Below are 16,696 nucleotides of genomic sequence, written 5' to 3' on the forward strand. Positions count from 1 at the left end.
GGCCCTAAAAAAGAAAAAAAAATTATATATGAACAAGTTGTACAATGCTTAACTGTAAGTTGAGAGATACTTGTTTGTTAGATGCTCAGTGTCATAAAATTAACACAGTCAATAAAGGGCATCAAGCTGAAATTATTTAAGGTAAAGGGACTGAGAAATGGTATTATAGGAATCAATTTTAAATATAAAATAGCTTTTAAAGAACGAGTCGATGCTAATGTTTTAATTGTTGTAATGGGACCATTTTGGTTGCAGGTAAATAAATCCAGTGAAAATAATTTTCTCATCTGTTGGTTTGGAGGTAGGGTGGCTCCTGACTTAGTAATGTCCTGATGGACTCAGTTTTTTCATCTTTCATCTAGCTCCCTTCCTGGTCACAAGATGGCTACAGCAGTTCCAGCTGTCACAAGCTCACACACAAATATCCAGGTAAGAAAAAAGGAACTCTTCCTTGTGTTTTTGTAGAAGAGCTAAGATGTTGCTTCAAAAGAAGTAGCTTTCCCACTGTTCCATCCTGTACAGCCTTCTCTTCAAGTCTTATTGGCCAGAACAAGGTCATAAGGGAAATAAAATTATCATGATTGATTTGGATGACCTGAGAGTCTCCTCTCGGGGCTGGAGCACTCATCCATGTGGAAGAGCACAGGTAGTTGTCAGGGTGGAAGAAGGGAGTGGGTGCTGAGCAGGCAAACAATAGCCTGCTACACTGACAAGCACCATCCCCCAAAATCAGAAAACGAATTCAGGAGTTCCCGTCATGGCTCAGTGGTTAACGAATCCGACTAGGAACCATGAGGTTGTGAGTTCGGTCCCTGCCCTTGCTCAGTGGGTTAACAATCCGGCATTGCCGTGAGCTGTGGTGTAGGTTGCAGACGCGGCTCGGATCCCGCGTTGCTGTGGCTCTGGCATAGGCTGGTGGCTATAGCTCCGATTTGACCCCTAGCCTGGGAACCTCCATATGCCGAGGGAGCTGCCCAAGAAATAGCAAAAAGACAAAAAGACAAAAAAAAAAAAAGAAAACGAATTCAATAGATGAAAGCATAACATTAAATATCATGCAGTGGTTAGAGGAAATAGATGTGCAGTAACATATGCAGATCTTAAAATCATAGTATTCAGTGAAAACAGTTGGAAAGAGAACAAAATCTTCTGTATAGTTTTATGTTGCTTAAAAGTAGGTGAACACTGCTGTTAGAAGTGTAAACTGGTATAGCCACTTGAGAAAACTATTGGACATGATCTACTAAAGCTAAATAAAAGCATGCCCTACTTCCTAGTAGATTCGTCTTCTAAGGTATATACACATGCCTGTCTATGTGCACCAGACATGCTGGAAATATAGCAACACCATTCATGATAGTCCCCTACTGGAAACTGACCACACAAGTGTCTGTCAACCAGAGAATGGGTAAATAAATGACGGTATATTTCCACACTGGAGGACTGTAATGGACTAAGAATTCTCTGGAAAACTATACAATGATGAGAATGAATGAATGAATGATGAATGACTGCTACATACTACAACTAATGAAAGAAGTCAGGTACTATAGAGTACTAACTATATGATTCTATTTACATAAATTTCAGAAAGTAAGCCAAGTTAATCTATAATGATAGGAATTAAGATAGTGGTTACTTTTTTGAGGAGGTCTTAGTTTTGGGGATGGGCTTCTGGTGAGCTGGTAATATTTTATTTCTTAACATTAGTGTTAGTTTTGTGGGTATATTTGTGAAATCTCACCTAGCTGTATAATTATGATGTTCCTTTTTCTATGTGCATGTTAGACTTTTCTTTAAAAAAAAATGCACATGCACAATAGCATTTGTAAATGGGAATACAAAGAAAACTCAATCCCTGCCTTGATGGAGCTTAATTCTAATAGTAAAAATAAATGTAATAATAATAACAGAGAGTAATACTTCAATAGCATAGATTGTGGGCCTAGATTGAATTATAACATATGAAATAGTTATTATTACCATCCCCATTTTATATTACTTTATTTTATTTTATTTTTTTTATTTTCCCACTGTACAGCAAGGGGGTCAGGTTATCCTTACATGTATACATTACAATTACATTTTTCCCCCACCCTTTGTTCTATTGCAACATGAGTATCTAGACAAAGTTCTCAATGCTATTCAGCAGGATCTCCTTGTATATCTTTTCTAAGTTGTGTCTGATAAGTCAAAGCTCCCAATCCCTCCCACTCCCTCTCCCTCCCATCAGGCAGCCACAAGTCTTTTCTCCAAGTCCATGATTTTCTTTTCTGAGGAGATGTTCATTTGTGCTGGATATTAGATTCCAGTTATGAGTGATGTCATACAGTATTTGTCTTTGTCTTTCTGGCTCATTTCACTCAGTATGAGATTCTCTAGCTCCATCCATGTTGCTGCAAATGGCATTATGTCATTCTTTTTTATGGCTGAGTAGTATTCCATTGTGTATATATACCACCTCTTCCGAATCCAATCCTCTGTCGATGGACATTTGGGTTGTTTCCATGTCTTGGCTATTGTGAAGAGTGCTGCAATGAACATGCGGGTGCACGTGTCTCTTTTAAGTAGAGTTTTGTCCGGATAGATGCCCAAGAGTGGGATTGCGGGGTCATATGGAAGTTCTACGTATAGATTTCTAAGGTATCTCCAAACTGTTCTCCATAGTGGCTGTACCAGCTTACATTCCCACCAACAGAGCAGGAGGGTTCCCTTTTCTCCACAGCCCCTCCAGCACTTGTTATTTGTGGATTTATTAATGATGGCCATTCTGACTGGTGTGAGGTGGTATCTCATGGTAGTTTTGATTTGCATTTCTCTTATAACCAGCGATGTTGAGCATTTTTTCATGTGTTTGTTGGCCATCTGTATATCTTCTTTGGAGAAATGTCTATTCAGGTCTTTTGCCCATTTTTCCATTGATTGATTGGCCTTTTTGCTGTTGGGTTGTATAAGTTGTTTATATATTCTAGAGATTAAGCCCTTGTCGGTTGCATCATTTGAAACTATTTTCTCCCATTCTGAAAGTTGTCTTTTTGTTTTCTTTTGGGTTTCCTTTGCTGTGCAAAAGCTTTTCAGTTTGATGAGGTCCCATGGGTTTATTTTTGCTCTAATTTCGATTGCTTTGGGAGACTGACCTGAGAAAATATTCATGATGTTGATGTCAGAGAGTGTTTTGCCTATGTTTTCTTCTAGGAGTTTGATGGTGTCCTGTCGTATATTTAAGTCTTTCAGCCATTTTGAGTGTATTTTTGTGCATGGTGTGAGGGTGTGTTCTAGCCTCATTGCTTTGCATGCAGCTGTCCAGGTTTCCCAGCAATGCTTGCTGAATAGACTTTCTTTTTCCCATTTTATGTTCTTGCCTCCCTTGTCAAAGATGAATTGACCATAGGTGTCAGGGCTTATTTCCGGGTTCTCTATTCTGTTCCATTGGTCTGTCTGTCTGTTTTGATACGAGTACCACACTGTTTTGATGACTGTGGCTTTGTAGTATTTCTTGAAGTCTGGGAGAGTTATGCCTCCTGCTTGGTTTTTGTTTCTCAGGATTGCTTTGGCGATTCTGGGTCTTTTGTGGTTCCATATAAATGTTTGGATTGTTTGTTCTAGTTCTGTGAAAAATGTCCTGGGTAATTGGATAGGGATTGCATTGAATCTGTAGATTGCTTTGGGTAGTATGGCCATTTTTACAATATTGATTTTCCCAATCCAGGAACATGGAATATCTTTCCATTTCTTTACATCTTCTTTGATTTCTTTGATGAAAGTTTTATAGTTCTCGGCATATAGGTCCTTTACCTCCTTGGTCAGGTGTATTCCGAGGTATTTGATTTTGTGAGGTGCAATTTTAAAAGGTATTATATTTTTGTATTCCTTTTCTAATATTTCCTTGCTGGTATACAGAAATGCAACTGACTTCTGAATGTTCATCTTATATCCTGCTACTTTGCTGAATTTATTAATCAGTTCAAGTAGTTTTGGGGTTGAGTCCTTAGGGTTTTCTATGTATAGTATCATGTCATCTGCATACAGTGACAGTTTGATCTCTTCTCTTCCTATATGGATGCCTTTTATTTCTTTTGTTTGTCTAATTGCTGTGGCTAGGACTTCCAAAACCATGTTGAAGAGCAGTGGTGAGAGTGGGCATCCCTGTCTTGTTCCCGATTGGAGTGAGAAGGCTTTCATTTTTTCCCCATTGAGTATTATATTTGCTGTGGGTTTCTCATAAATGGCTTTGATTATATTCAGGAATGTTCCTTCTATACCCACTTTGGCGAGGGTCTTGATCATGAATGGGTGTTGGACTTTGTCAAATGCTTTTTCTGCGTCTATTGAGATGACCATATGATTTTTGACTTTTTTTTTTGTTAATGTGGTGTATGATGCTGATTGATTTGCATATGTTGAACCATCCTTGTGAACCTGGGGTGAACCCAACCTAGTCATGGTGTATAATTTTTTTGATATGTTGTTGGATTCGGTTGGCTAAGATTTTGTTGAGAATTTTTGCATCTATATTCATCAATGATATTGGGTGATAGTTTTCTTTTTTGGTGGTATCTCTGTCTGGTTTTGGAATGAGGGTGATGGTGGCATCATAGAATGTCTTTGGGAGTATTCCTTCTTCTTCAACCTTTTGAAAGAGTTTAAGGAGGATGGGCACCAATTCCTCTTTATATGTTTGATAGAATTCACCTGTGAAGCCATCTGGTCCTGGACTTTTATTTGTAGGGAGTGATTTTATGACCTCTTCAATTTCATTTCTAGTGATCGGTCTGTTCAGTTGGTCTGTTTCTTCTTGATTCAGTTTTGGCAGGCTGTAAGATTCTAGAAAATTGTCCATTTCTTCCAGATTGTCAAACTTGTTGCCATATAGTTGTTCATAGTATATTAAGGATTTTGAAAGAAAAAAAGAGTAGAAAGAGAACCATTTACTGTGATTTGACTCTCAAATGAATGTTTAGATTTCAGATCTATATTAAAATGAAATTGTAAAAGGGGTGAGCCCTCTGCACATTAATTTATAATGCATCTGTCCACTCTTTATTGATTCTCTCCTGAATGTCCAACACTGTGCTAAGTACCTTGAGTATGTTGATGAGAGAAAACAGACACAGTCCTGCCTTCAGAGTGCCACAGGCTAGCAGGGCTGTGGACAGTGGTAAAGTCATTACACAAGCGCATATAAAACTGCAAGTGTGACAGGCATGGTGGAGGAGAGGCTCATGATGCCATGGAAGCCTGTGTGGAGGACTTTGGACCAGTCAGGTTGGTTAGGGAAGCCTGCTCTGTATACATGATGGTTACATACAGTAGGAATTAAGTTGGTAAAGGAGGAAAGAAAAGAGAATGAAAAACAGGGGGAAAACTCAAGTGATTAGAGGGAACATGGAACTGAAAGAAAGTCAGGAGGACTGGAATTCTCATTTAGAGAAAGGAAGAGTGTAGATGAAGGTTATATTCATTCATTCATTTAATCAAAATGTATTGAACTACTACTATGTGCCACATCTTGTTCTAGGCGCTGGAAAAGAAAGAGCATTGACTTTGTTTTAAAAGTAAAGGCAAGACATTCAAAAGTATTCATTTTGTAGGGTTGGGGATGGATCATATGGGTAAGATGACCGTATTTGTGTTTTGCAAAGTTACCTAGCTCCAAAATGGAAAATGGGAGAGAAGAGGCCACAGTGTATTCTGTGGACCAGCTAAGAAGCTATCTTGGTATTCCAGCTGAGAGACAAGGGCAACTTTCAGGAGGAAAGTGATGCTAGAGATGACCAGAAGTGTTGGCAGTTTCGAAAGATAGTTTAGGAAGCAAAATAGGACATGGCGATAGATTGAGAAGGGAAGGGAGGGAAATGTCAAGGATGTGTCTGGGAGTTCTAGCTTGTACAGCTTTATGAGTTATATAAAATAATCTCAATAGTAATAGTCAACGTTACCAACTGCTTTGACTTGAATTTTGGGGTGGTGAGGGACTGTGGATGGAAATTACTGAGGTATAGTCTTTAGTCAAAGTAGAGTCCTTCCTCCAGCTCACCATAAGTGAACAACAGTGGTTGCCTTACTCACTTTTTTAAAAAATTGGACAGAGTAGACACGTCCTATGTATGTTAAAACTTCACTGGTGCTTTATGAGCTACATTACTTTGGCCATGCAGTGTTGCCAAGAGTCCTTTTCTCTTTAGACACAGCATCTTCTGAAAAGAGGAAGACATAGTTTTTGAAAATAAGTATCCAAAGGAGGGGGTAACGTGAGGAGTGGAGCAGTGCATACCCCAGATTATCAACTGGGAGACAGGTAAGATCAAAGCTCAGAGCATGGAGATACAGTCTCAGGCTGGAGCATAGCATGGGACATCTGGCGTGGCAGGAGATGAGGCTGAAGGTGCACTTTGCTAAAGTTTGACTTTACCCCAAGGGCAGCAGGGAGACTTTGAAAAAATTTCGGAAAATGTCAGGAATAAGATTAGATTTGCATTTTAGAAAAATAACTTTATAATAATGCAAGCTGTCCTTTTTTTTATGAACTTTTTCAGAATATTTATTTTCACAATAAAAATAATAAAAAAAGAAAGCTGATTTTGGGAGTTCCCGTCATGGCACAGTGGAAACAAATCTGACTAGGAATCATAAGGTTGCGGGTTTGATCCCTGGCCTCGCTCAGTGGGTTAAGGCTCTGGTGTTGCCGTGAGCTGTGGTGTAGGTTGCAGACATGGCTTGGATCTGGCATTGCTGTGGCTGTGGTGTAGACCGGTGGCTACAACTCTGATTAGACCCCTAGCCTGGGAACCTCCACGTGGTGAGGGTGCGGCCTTAAAAAGACAAAAAGACAAAAAAAAAAAAGAAAGAAAGAAAGCTGATTGTGCCTGCAGTGTAGATTGGATTATACTCGCAATATGAGGCAAAATGCAGGGAAAACAGTTAGAAAGCTATTGCTACCGGAGTTTGCTAAAATTCAAGAGAGGATGCAAACTTCTGAGCCAGGAAGATTTAATTAAAAAAAAATTTTTTTTTTTTTTAAGGTCTTGTCTTGTCTTTTCTTTTCTTTCTTTCTTTTTTTGCCTTTTTGGGCCATTTTTTGGGTTGCTCCTGCAGCATATGGAGGTTCCCAGGCTAGGGGTCTAATCGGGGCTGTAGCCACCGGCCTGCACCAGAGCCACAGCAATGCAGGATCTGAGCCACGTCTTCGACTTACACCACAGCTCAATGCCGGATCGTTAACCCACTGAGCAAGGGCAGGGATCAAACCCGCAACCTCCTGGTTCCTAGTCGGATTCGTTAACCACTGTGCCACTACGGGAACTCCTAAAGAAAAAAAAAAAAAAAAAAAATGTATGGCCCCACCCACGCACATGGAAGTTTTTGGGCCAGGAATTAAAACTGAGCTGCAGCAGTGACAACACTGGATCCTTTAACTCACTGCCCTGGGATGGGATCAAACCTGCACTTCCATGGCAACCCCAGCCACTGCAGTCAGATTCTTAACCCACTTCACCACAGCAGCAACTCCAAGAAGATTTAAATTTGGAGAGACCTAGTTCTGCAGCTTCTTGACTGTGTGAGCTTGGGCAGCTGTTTTTCTCTGGGTCTCAGTTTTTTCATCTGTAAAAATATGGCTAACAGTACTTCTGTACCTTATTGATTCTCCATTGTGAGAATTATGTATGTTGAGTTCTGAGCATATAGTACTCTCAGTAAATATAGTTCTTATTAATTTTAATGAGGAAAAGAGTCTAAATTAAGGCAGAAGCAATGGGAATGGAGAAGCTGGGAATACATGGCAATGATATTAAGGACGTTGATTGTATAAACATCAGGGACTGATTGAATGAATGTGGGAGAGCTGCCATAACTTCTCAGGGATCCCACTTGGGTGGAATTAGGCAGATGGTGATGCCATTCACTTGGAAAGAGAAATCAGGAGGGTCAGGTTATTGGTTTTGGGGGGAAAGGTTGGGAAGGAGGAGAATTATGAACTCATTATGGGACTGTTACCCTTGGGATGCACTGAAGACAGTTGCCGGCATGGGTCTATAGCTCTGTGAGGAGGTGGGGCTTTAGAATGGATATTGGGGAGATGGAACTTTCTAAGGAGAATATGCTCAGAGTAGTGAGAAGAAGGCCAAGGTCAGGGTTATAGAGAGCATAAGCATTTTAATAGGACAGCAGCAGAACAGGAGGTAAAACAGTGGGGATGAGAAAAGGAAAATGGTCATTTATGTTAAAAGGAGAAGCAGGAATTATGAGCCAAGGGAGAAGAAAATTTCAAGAGGAAGAGAGTGGTTAATACTGCCATTTCCTACAAAGAGGTCAGCTAATGTTTTCACAGAAAGGAAAAAAACAAAACAAAACAAAACATTTGATTTAGCAGTTGGGGTTGGGGTTACAGCTTTGCTAGAGACCCTTGAGTAAAGTGGTAGGGCTGGCATCCAGGTTGCAGTCTGTGGAAGAGTGGACAGGGAGCAAGAAGTGAACATGGGGTGAAATTGTCCTCTGTCCTTTTTGTGAGGGGAAAGAGAAAAAGAGGGATAGTGAAGTTTTGTTTGTTGGTTATAAGAATGAACTCTTGGGTGTGCGAGGAAGTAGCCAGACTAGAGAGAGAAAGAATAAGGGTGACTCTGAACAATGTGGGAGGAGTGGAATTTACCGGCACAGGTGAAGGAATTAGCCAGAAACCAAAAACGAGAGGTCACTTCCTCTGGAATGAGAGAAAAGCTGGCACAGATGGGCACAGATAAAAATAGATAAGAGCGTGGGCTGGGGAGGTGTGAACTATTGAGGAAGTTCACACTGATGATCTCAATAGTCTTTGTGAAGAGTAGGGCCCTGGCCATGGCACAAGAAGCTTAGAAAGAGTGGCCTTGGCTTTACCAAGCTGTTTGGGGGCCAGAACAGTAAGTTTTCACAGGTGGGCTCTGGAAGGGATGGTTGAGTGGTGCTCCAGTCCCTGCTGGGGTTGAAGTTAGTTTGCTGCCCAGGTATCCTCCTCCAGTGTCCCTGATGCAGCCATATGGGACTGAGGAAGGGGCTGCCAGAGTGAAGGGGATTCACAGGAGCATGGAAGGGCAGGGCTGAGTGTGTGCAGGAGCCAACTGGGATGCAAAGGTGGAAGGATACTCCTGGGTCCAGATGATTTAGGCCTTGGTGGAGAGCAGCTCTGGTGAGTGTGTGTTTAGGAATTTGAGGCCATGGTTTTAGCAAAACACATATCCTCACACTTAACACCTGTAATCTGAACAGAAGGGTGCAGGGTGGGGCCTGTGGTTATATCTACAGGGTTATTTTTAGTTAAATGGTCCACTAGTTGGTGGTCCCTCTTCTTTTCTCTTTCCTGGGAGGGGGCAGCAACTTAAAAAAAACCCAAAAAACCTAATTGAAAAGTAAATGATTTCTGCAATTTGAGGTCTCCGGACAATGAGAACATCAGAAAAGATCGTTAAATACTGATGAGACAAAAGCAGTATTTACAGAGGTATTACAAATACTGGCACACTGGGGGCCCTATTCTAAATTAAGTTAAAAAAAATCATTACAAGGCAATGCTTAAGCTATTCTTTCTTTTTTTCATAAACTGCTCTAAATCTTTTATATCTTAGTGAGAGGAAATAATATGGGTTATATGTAGCTATTGATACTGGATTTTTTTTATTCAGCTAGTGTGTGTGTGTGTGTGTGTGTGTGTGTGTGTTCACTAGTCCCTCTGTATTTTTTGGTATTAGATGTCACTATGAGTGCTAAATAATATCTGTGGGTGTTAATATCAGTAGGTAAAATTCTCTTTGCAGTTAAACTTTTTCAATGATAGGAATAAAGTATTGAATCAAAACCATTCAGGAATTTATCTTTCAAATAAAAATATTTAAAAAATTCTGGCAGGTGGGCAAAGTAAGCAGCCAGTCTAGGGTTGGAGGTAACAGGATAGTTCTGGAAGGGGCCAGTCATACCAATATATGTTTTCTGCCAAGTGCTGCCTTCTAAAAGAAGTGCTTGCCTCTTTTATGAGTTCCCTCCCTTGAACTGGTCTGGTTAGGGTAGGGAAGGAGTGCAGAGAGAAAAAAACCTTTTAGGGGATCCCATCAATGATACTCGTGGATGATTGGGTTATTGTGATGGCAGCCAGATTTCCTGCCAGAAGTCAACTTGGTGCTACATAGATGTCAGGAAGAATGTGCAAATCACCACTGTTCTTAATAATCCCCAAATGAAGTACAAAAAAGCTGACTGTAGGAGAATAGATAAATATATTATCATTATTTCTCACAATGGAATATTTACTTGCAATGAATGAAAGTATAGATATCCACAACACTCAGATGAATCTTACAAAATGTTAGTGAAAAAAAAAGAAAATCCCAGAAACTATATATAGTACGGTAACATTTTTGTAGCATTTAAAAACAAGCAAAGGAATAATAAACCCAGAGTTCAGGACAGTGGTTACCCCTGAGGCGGTGAGGATGGAGGGCACACAGAGGGTGGCATGGGGAGAGAGAATAAATAAGTACTAGTTATTGTTAACATCATCGTTTGGGTTTGATGGTGTATTTGTAAGTGTTTACATGTTAAGGTAATACAAAGGAAATGAAGAGAGCCAGGAATGAATTGATGGAGGTGGTGCATCAGAAACTGAAGAAATAAATGTTTTCAGCAGCATGACATTGTGGGCAGCAAATATGACCATAACATGGGCCCTGTTGGCAAGCCCAGCCCTTCTCACCTGGTAAGCAAGACCAAAGAGCCTCTTCCTACAAGGCTTTACCTTCTAATATGAAGATGGACTGCAAACAGAGAATTTCAGAAAGTCATAAGTGCCATGAAAGAAAAATAAAACCGAAAATATAACAGTATCTCTTTGTAAGGGTATGTGCAGGTATGTCTCTAGGATAGGCGCCCAGAAACAGATTAGTTGGATGGAAGAGTATGAATATTTTGATTTTTGATAGCTACTGCCAAATTGCTCTCCAAAAAAAAGGTTGTACTAATTTCTATTTCCACAACCTTCTTTTCCCACATTCTTGCCAACATTGGTGATTATCAATGATTATTAATCTTTTGGTTTGGCCAACTGGCAAAATATGGCATCTCATTTTTGCTTCAAACAACCAATTTTTAGATGAGCTTTTGGCATGGGAGTCATCAGGGAATGGAAGACTGTGCATATTTCTGTTCCATTATTGGCAAATGAATGGCCGTACTTGTATTTGCCTATAGAGTCTTTGGGAACAGTTGTGCACTGTGTTTATAGATCTATTATTCTCTAATCCATTTGTTGGAAGCAGTGCTAACCTAATACACTTGGAGGGATGGAAGGGGAAGGAAGGGAGATTTATTTACTGCTTTTTTTATGTGGCAGGTGGTGGGCTAGGTGCTTTCATGTGTTCTCTCCTTTAGTTTCTTCTTCCTGGCAATCCTCTGAGGAAGTCTGGAGACCCAGAGAACTGAAGACTTGCCTTCGTCATGCAGTTAGAAAGTGATTTGGCTAGCTCTCACTTCATTTTTATACTTTCCCCCCTGTTAAGCCTAACAGAGGACAGCACCATTTTAAGGAATTAGTCTTTTAATGGTTCTGCTCCAGTTATTTCCAACCTTGGCTATACATTGAAATCTCCCGGGGAACCTGAAAAAAATATTCACACCTGGGTCCTACTCCCAGAGATTCTGATGTAATTCGTCTGAGGTACACCCTGGACATTGCAATTAAAAAAAAAAAAAAAATCCCAGTGGATTCTTCTGTTTAGCCAAAGTTGAGAGCCACTGGTCTAATTCACTGATCTCCGGATTTCTTTATAGACTTGTATTCATTACCTCCAATTCAATTTTGAGACACTCTTCTGCCACCTTATATCCTAAAGGTTTTGCAACTTTTTTTTTTTGGTTTATTTTGAGATGTTTGGAAAAATTCCATAATAGGTTTTGGACTAATTGCAGATATCCTAGTGTGAGATGGCTACAAAGCCTACATTACTAAATTGAGGTCAGGAATTGCTGAGCTAATTATTTCTTAGGTCTTTATTTTGCAGTTTTTAAAATCAGTAAACCAAATGCAGTATGACATAAGCTGTCTTCATTCTGAAGAAGAATATCAGCAAAATATTAATATCATTTATGACTTTTCATAAATATATTTTCATCTGTTATTGAAGGCCAAATCACACAGAACAAGGGAGCTCAAAAAGGGAAATATGTCAGCTGTATAGGTGAAATTGAATTCAAATGCTATTCAGTTTTTCTGAGAATATTTACCCACTGCCCTATAAAAGTAAAATGCCTATGGATTGCCTACCACATATATGATGAGCTTAGTAAAATCATTTCCCCGTCTATGATATCAAGATGCTTTTCCCTACCTGCAGTACAGCTTTAAAAAAAACTAGACATAATTATTTTGGTGGCTCACATGGGGATCATCATGCTTCTTACCTGTTCAGCTGTTGTGGTTTATTCTTAATAAGTGTTGATTTTTGATACTGTGTTTCTTGGTGGTATGGGCAGCAGTTATGGGAGAGCTGTGTGGTGATTTTAGCAGAGACCTTGTTCTTTTTCCTTTCCTAAGCACTTATCTTTTTCTTTTTGTCTTTTTGCCATTTCTTGGGCCGCTCCCGCGGCATGTGGAGGTTCCCAGGCCAGGGGTCGAATAGGAGCTGTAGCCACCAGCCTACGCCAGAGCCACAGCAACTCGGGATCTGAGCTGCGTCTGCAACCTACACCACAGCTCACGGCAACACTGGATCCTTAACCCACTGAGTAAGGCCAGGGATCAAACCACAACCTCATGGTTCCTAGTTGGATTCGTTAACCACTGAGCCACGACGGGAACTCCCCAAAGCACTTATTATTACTGTTACTATTAATATTTTAAGTTGTAGGTTTTTTCCAAGCCAGTTTAATGTAACTCTGATTATAGAATCCTATTGGATTTCCGTGTGTTCTATAAAATTGTCACTTCTCCTTCCAGTCTTTTTTTCTTTTTTCTTTCAGCCATGCCAGGGGCATATGGACGTTCTCAGGCTAGGGATCAAATCTGTGCCGCAGCAGTAACCCAAGCCTCAACAGTGACAATGCCAGTCCTTAACCATTCTTCTACCAGGGAACTCCCCAGGCTTCTTTTCTATAAGTCTCAATGATCATGGCCTAGTCCTCAGATCATCTTTGTAAAGACCATGCACCAGGAAAGGCACCCAGCATGGTAGCATAGAAAAAGCCAAATTTGGTGGACTTTATTTATTTTTAATTAAAAAAAATGATTGGTGGACTTTACTTTTAGTTCCACATCAATGATTTCCTATGGAATTTTGAGTAATTCTGTGTCACGATTTCCCTAATCTATAAAATGAAGATAACAGCTCCCAAGGAATAAACAATAGACTATAATGTGAAAGCACTTTGAAACGTATAAAGTGTGGTGTAGTTCTATTTATTTTTAACTAGCCTATTTTCCTTCTAGTATCTGCAAAGCTGGTAAAATAAACCAGAAACCATCTTGAGGCTGTACTCTGGTGTGTGATGAGTGTGTGAGATTGGAGTTAAAAGACCAGATATGGGAGTTCCTATCGTTGCTCAGTGGTTAACGAATCTGACTAGGAACCATGAGGTTGTGGGTTCAATCCCTGGCCTTGCTAAGTGGGTTAAGGATCCCGTGTTGCTATGGCTGTGGCGTAGGCCAGTGGCTACAGCTCCAATTCGACCCTTAGCCTGGGAACCTCCATATGCTGTGAGAGCGGCCCAAGAAAATGGCAAAAGGACAAAAAAAAAAAAAGACCAGATATGAATCAGGGCAAATCATTTCATCTCAGGCTTAGTTTCCATCTTTATTATTACTTTTTTTTTTTTTTTTTTGCTTTTTAGGGCCGCATCCACGGCATTTGGAGGTTCCCAGGCTAGGGGTTGCATTGGAGCTATAGCTGCTGGCCTACACCACAGCCACAGCAATGCAGGATCTGAGCTGTGTCTGCAACTTACACCACAGTCAGATCCTTAACCCACGGAGCGAGGCCAGGGATGGAACCCTCAACCTCATGGTTCCTAGTTGGGCTTATTAACCACTGAGCCACAAAGGGAACTCCAGTTTCCATTTTTAAAGTGAGAATAATAGATGCTGTATCAGCGGGTGGATGGATTAAATACATCATCAATATGAAAGTAATTTGTAAAGGGCAAAGCACCTCACAACCATTAGCTAATTCTTCTTTTAAATTTTGGGTGCATGACCCATCCTTGAAGTCATTAAGACTTTTCCTTCAAGTCAGGCATATCTCTCCTCAGCTCCAAGGCCCAGAATCCCAGTGCCACCTCCAGAATCCCCACACTGTCTCCCATTATGTTATTTCTTCAATAAGTGCTCCCATCTGAACACCTCTATTGTCTGACTTTTTCTTCTTACCCTTCTTTACTCCCACCCCTCTCCCAGATTATAGTGACATTTTCCTTCCCTGGGTTTTATTTACTTCATTATGAAATTACACTTCTATTAATATAGATTAAGATTACACTTACTTTTTTGCAGCTGAGTTATAGCTGCTTGTGGCTAGCATTTTAGGTGACTAATCTGTTGATTATCCCAAAATAAATGTTACTAAATTGTGTTGTTCGTTCAGAGAGGATACTGTATTTTAGCAGTGAACAGAGTACCAGAACCCACAGTAATGACAAATATAAGTATTGCAGATCTGTGTTACTTTTAAGGTAAACGTTTAAGGAGGGATGTGCCTTTTGTTATGATCCAAGGTACACCTTCTAGTCAGCTCCTCACTCTGCTGACTAGAGTGCTGCTCTTAGACAGGGAAAAAAAAAAAAAAACCTTCCCCCCCCCTTTTTTTTGCTCTTTTAGGGCCACACTTGTTACTTATGAAGGTTCCCAGGCTAGAGGTTGAATCAGAGCTGTAGCTACCTGCCTACGCCACAACCACAGCAACGCGGGATCCAAGCTGTGTCTGCGACCTACACCACACCTCACAGCAATGGCAGATCCTTAACCCACAGAGCGAGGCCAGGGATTGAACCCGCATCCTCATGAATCCTAGTTGGGTTCATTAACTACTGAGCCACGACAGGAACATCTTTTTTTTTTTTTTTTAACTCAGATGAAAAATTACTTAATAACATCTTGATTAAGACCATTTTAATAATATCATATAATATATTTTCATTCTTTTGTTGAACTTTGATTCAAATACAAGGTGATAAACTTTCAAAATATACAAATCCCCTGAAACACAGGTATAACGTGACATCAGTTTCCTTTAAAAAAAAATCCCAGGCACTTCAGTTCTTATCTTAATAGCATTCTGTGTTTTCTAACACCCCCCCCCCAAAAAAAATGTTCCCCAATGTCTTCTTTAAAAGAAAAAAATCGCTTTTAGGTGGATATTCTCTTTAGCACAGAGTTCCTAAACTCAGCTGACTTTCTCTAGTCTTGTATACCAATGTAGAGCAGTTGATTTTTGAAACTTTTTTGTGCACTCACAGGAAAAAATAAAAATGAGTAAAATACCAAACCAAACAAACATCTTGGATTATTCTAGACATTTTTCTTCCTGGGAGTTCTTTATCTTTTGCTTGCTTCCAGGTGTTTTGCTAAGTTGTAAATTTTAACAACAAACGGATCTTCTACAGCCACTTTGTATGGGGGGGGAGTTACTTCTGAATAACTAATGACTTTTAAGGCATTCTTAATAAAAACAGTGCCTGCTTCCCTTGGTCTGAAAGTGATGGTTTAGCCCCTACTCCAGTATTTTTTCCCAGATGAGGAAGAGGTGACAGTTTCCTTGATTTTACACAATGGCTTTATTGGGGTATTCTTGAGAAACAGTATGGAAAGCACATCCAGATAAGAGATAAGAAACATCTGAGTTGTATTGGTTAGTGAGCTGTTGCCATGTCATCTTTCAGATATTATTTATCCATGCGTTTGTTCTCTTGCCAAGGGGAGTAATAGGAGCAGTATTCCTGCCCTATTACCGAGCTTAGGAGGGTTTATGTATCTATATGTTATATATAGATGTTTAAGGAGGGGTAAAGGAAAAATTAGCCTCTTTTTTTTTTCTTTTTTGGAGATTTCCTTCTTCTCTGGCCTGGGATGGTCTTAGTTCTTAACCCCTGACTTAGAAAAATAAGATTTTCAAGTGTGTTTCTGGTGGGGGGCGGTCCCCGCATCCCTGAGGGAACCTTGGATCAGATGCTTTCAGGGCAGGACTATCACTGCTGACTCTAGTGTCGAACAACTCTAATTGTTTGAAAGTTTTTCATTACATTGAGTTGAGGTTGGTTCCCTGTAATTTCCACCCACAAATCCTAGTCCTTCTTTCTGGAAAAACCCAGACCCTATATATTCATTCGACTTCCTTCCTCCTCATGGAGGCCTCTTCTTTCTGGAGTAACCACTCTCATACCTTTCAGCTTTTCTCCATAGGGCATTATTTTCAGACCTCTAATTGCTATTCTTAGGACTGAGTCTGGTTTTGATTTGTGCCCTTTAAAATATGAGGTTGAGAACCGAGTATCTCTCCAGATGTGGTCCATTATGGAATATATGGCAGAACCATAACATCTGCTAGCAACTACATGTCTATTAATAGAGACTAAATACATTTGCTTTCTTGATAGTTGCCTTTATACTCTTGACACATATTAAGCTTGGAAACAACTAACGCCCCTAACAACTAACGATGTTTTCTGCATGAAATGTTATCATATCAGG

At 40.0% G+C, this 16,696-nt stretch overlaps 1 long non-coding RNA gene across 4 annotated transcripts in view; it reads left to right on the forward strand.

Moving 5' to 3' along the window:
• LOC125126182 (uncharacterized) overlaps positions 1 to 16,696 on the forward strand; it is a 255,757-nt gene that overhangs the window by 83,150 nt on the left and 155,911 nt on the right. For all 4 annotated transcript variants that reach the window (XR_007134539.1, XR_007134540.1, XR_007134538.1 and 1 more), the window contains exon 3: positions 363 to 429. This is a non-coding gene — a long non-coding RNA (uncharacterized LOC125126182). The remainder of the gene's footprint in view (positions 1 to 362; positions 430 to 16,696) is intronic.

Source organism: Phacochoerus africanus, chromosome 4 (genome assembly GCF_016906955.1).
Source record: "Phacochoerus africanus isolate WHEZ1 chromosome 4, ROS_Pafr_v1, whole genome shotgun sequence".
Classification (NCBI taxonomy): domain Eukaryota; kingdom Metazoa; phylum Chordata; class Mammalia; order Artiodactyla; family Suidae; genus Phacochoerus; species Phacochoerus africanus.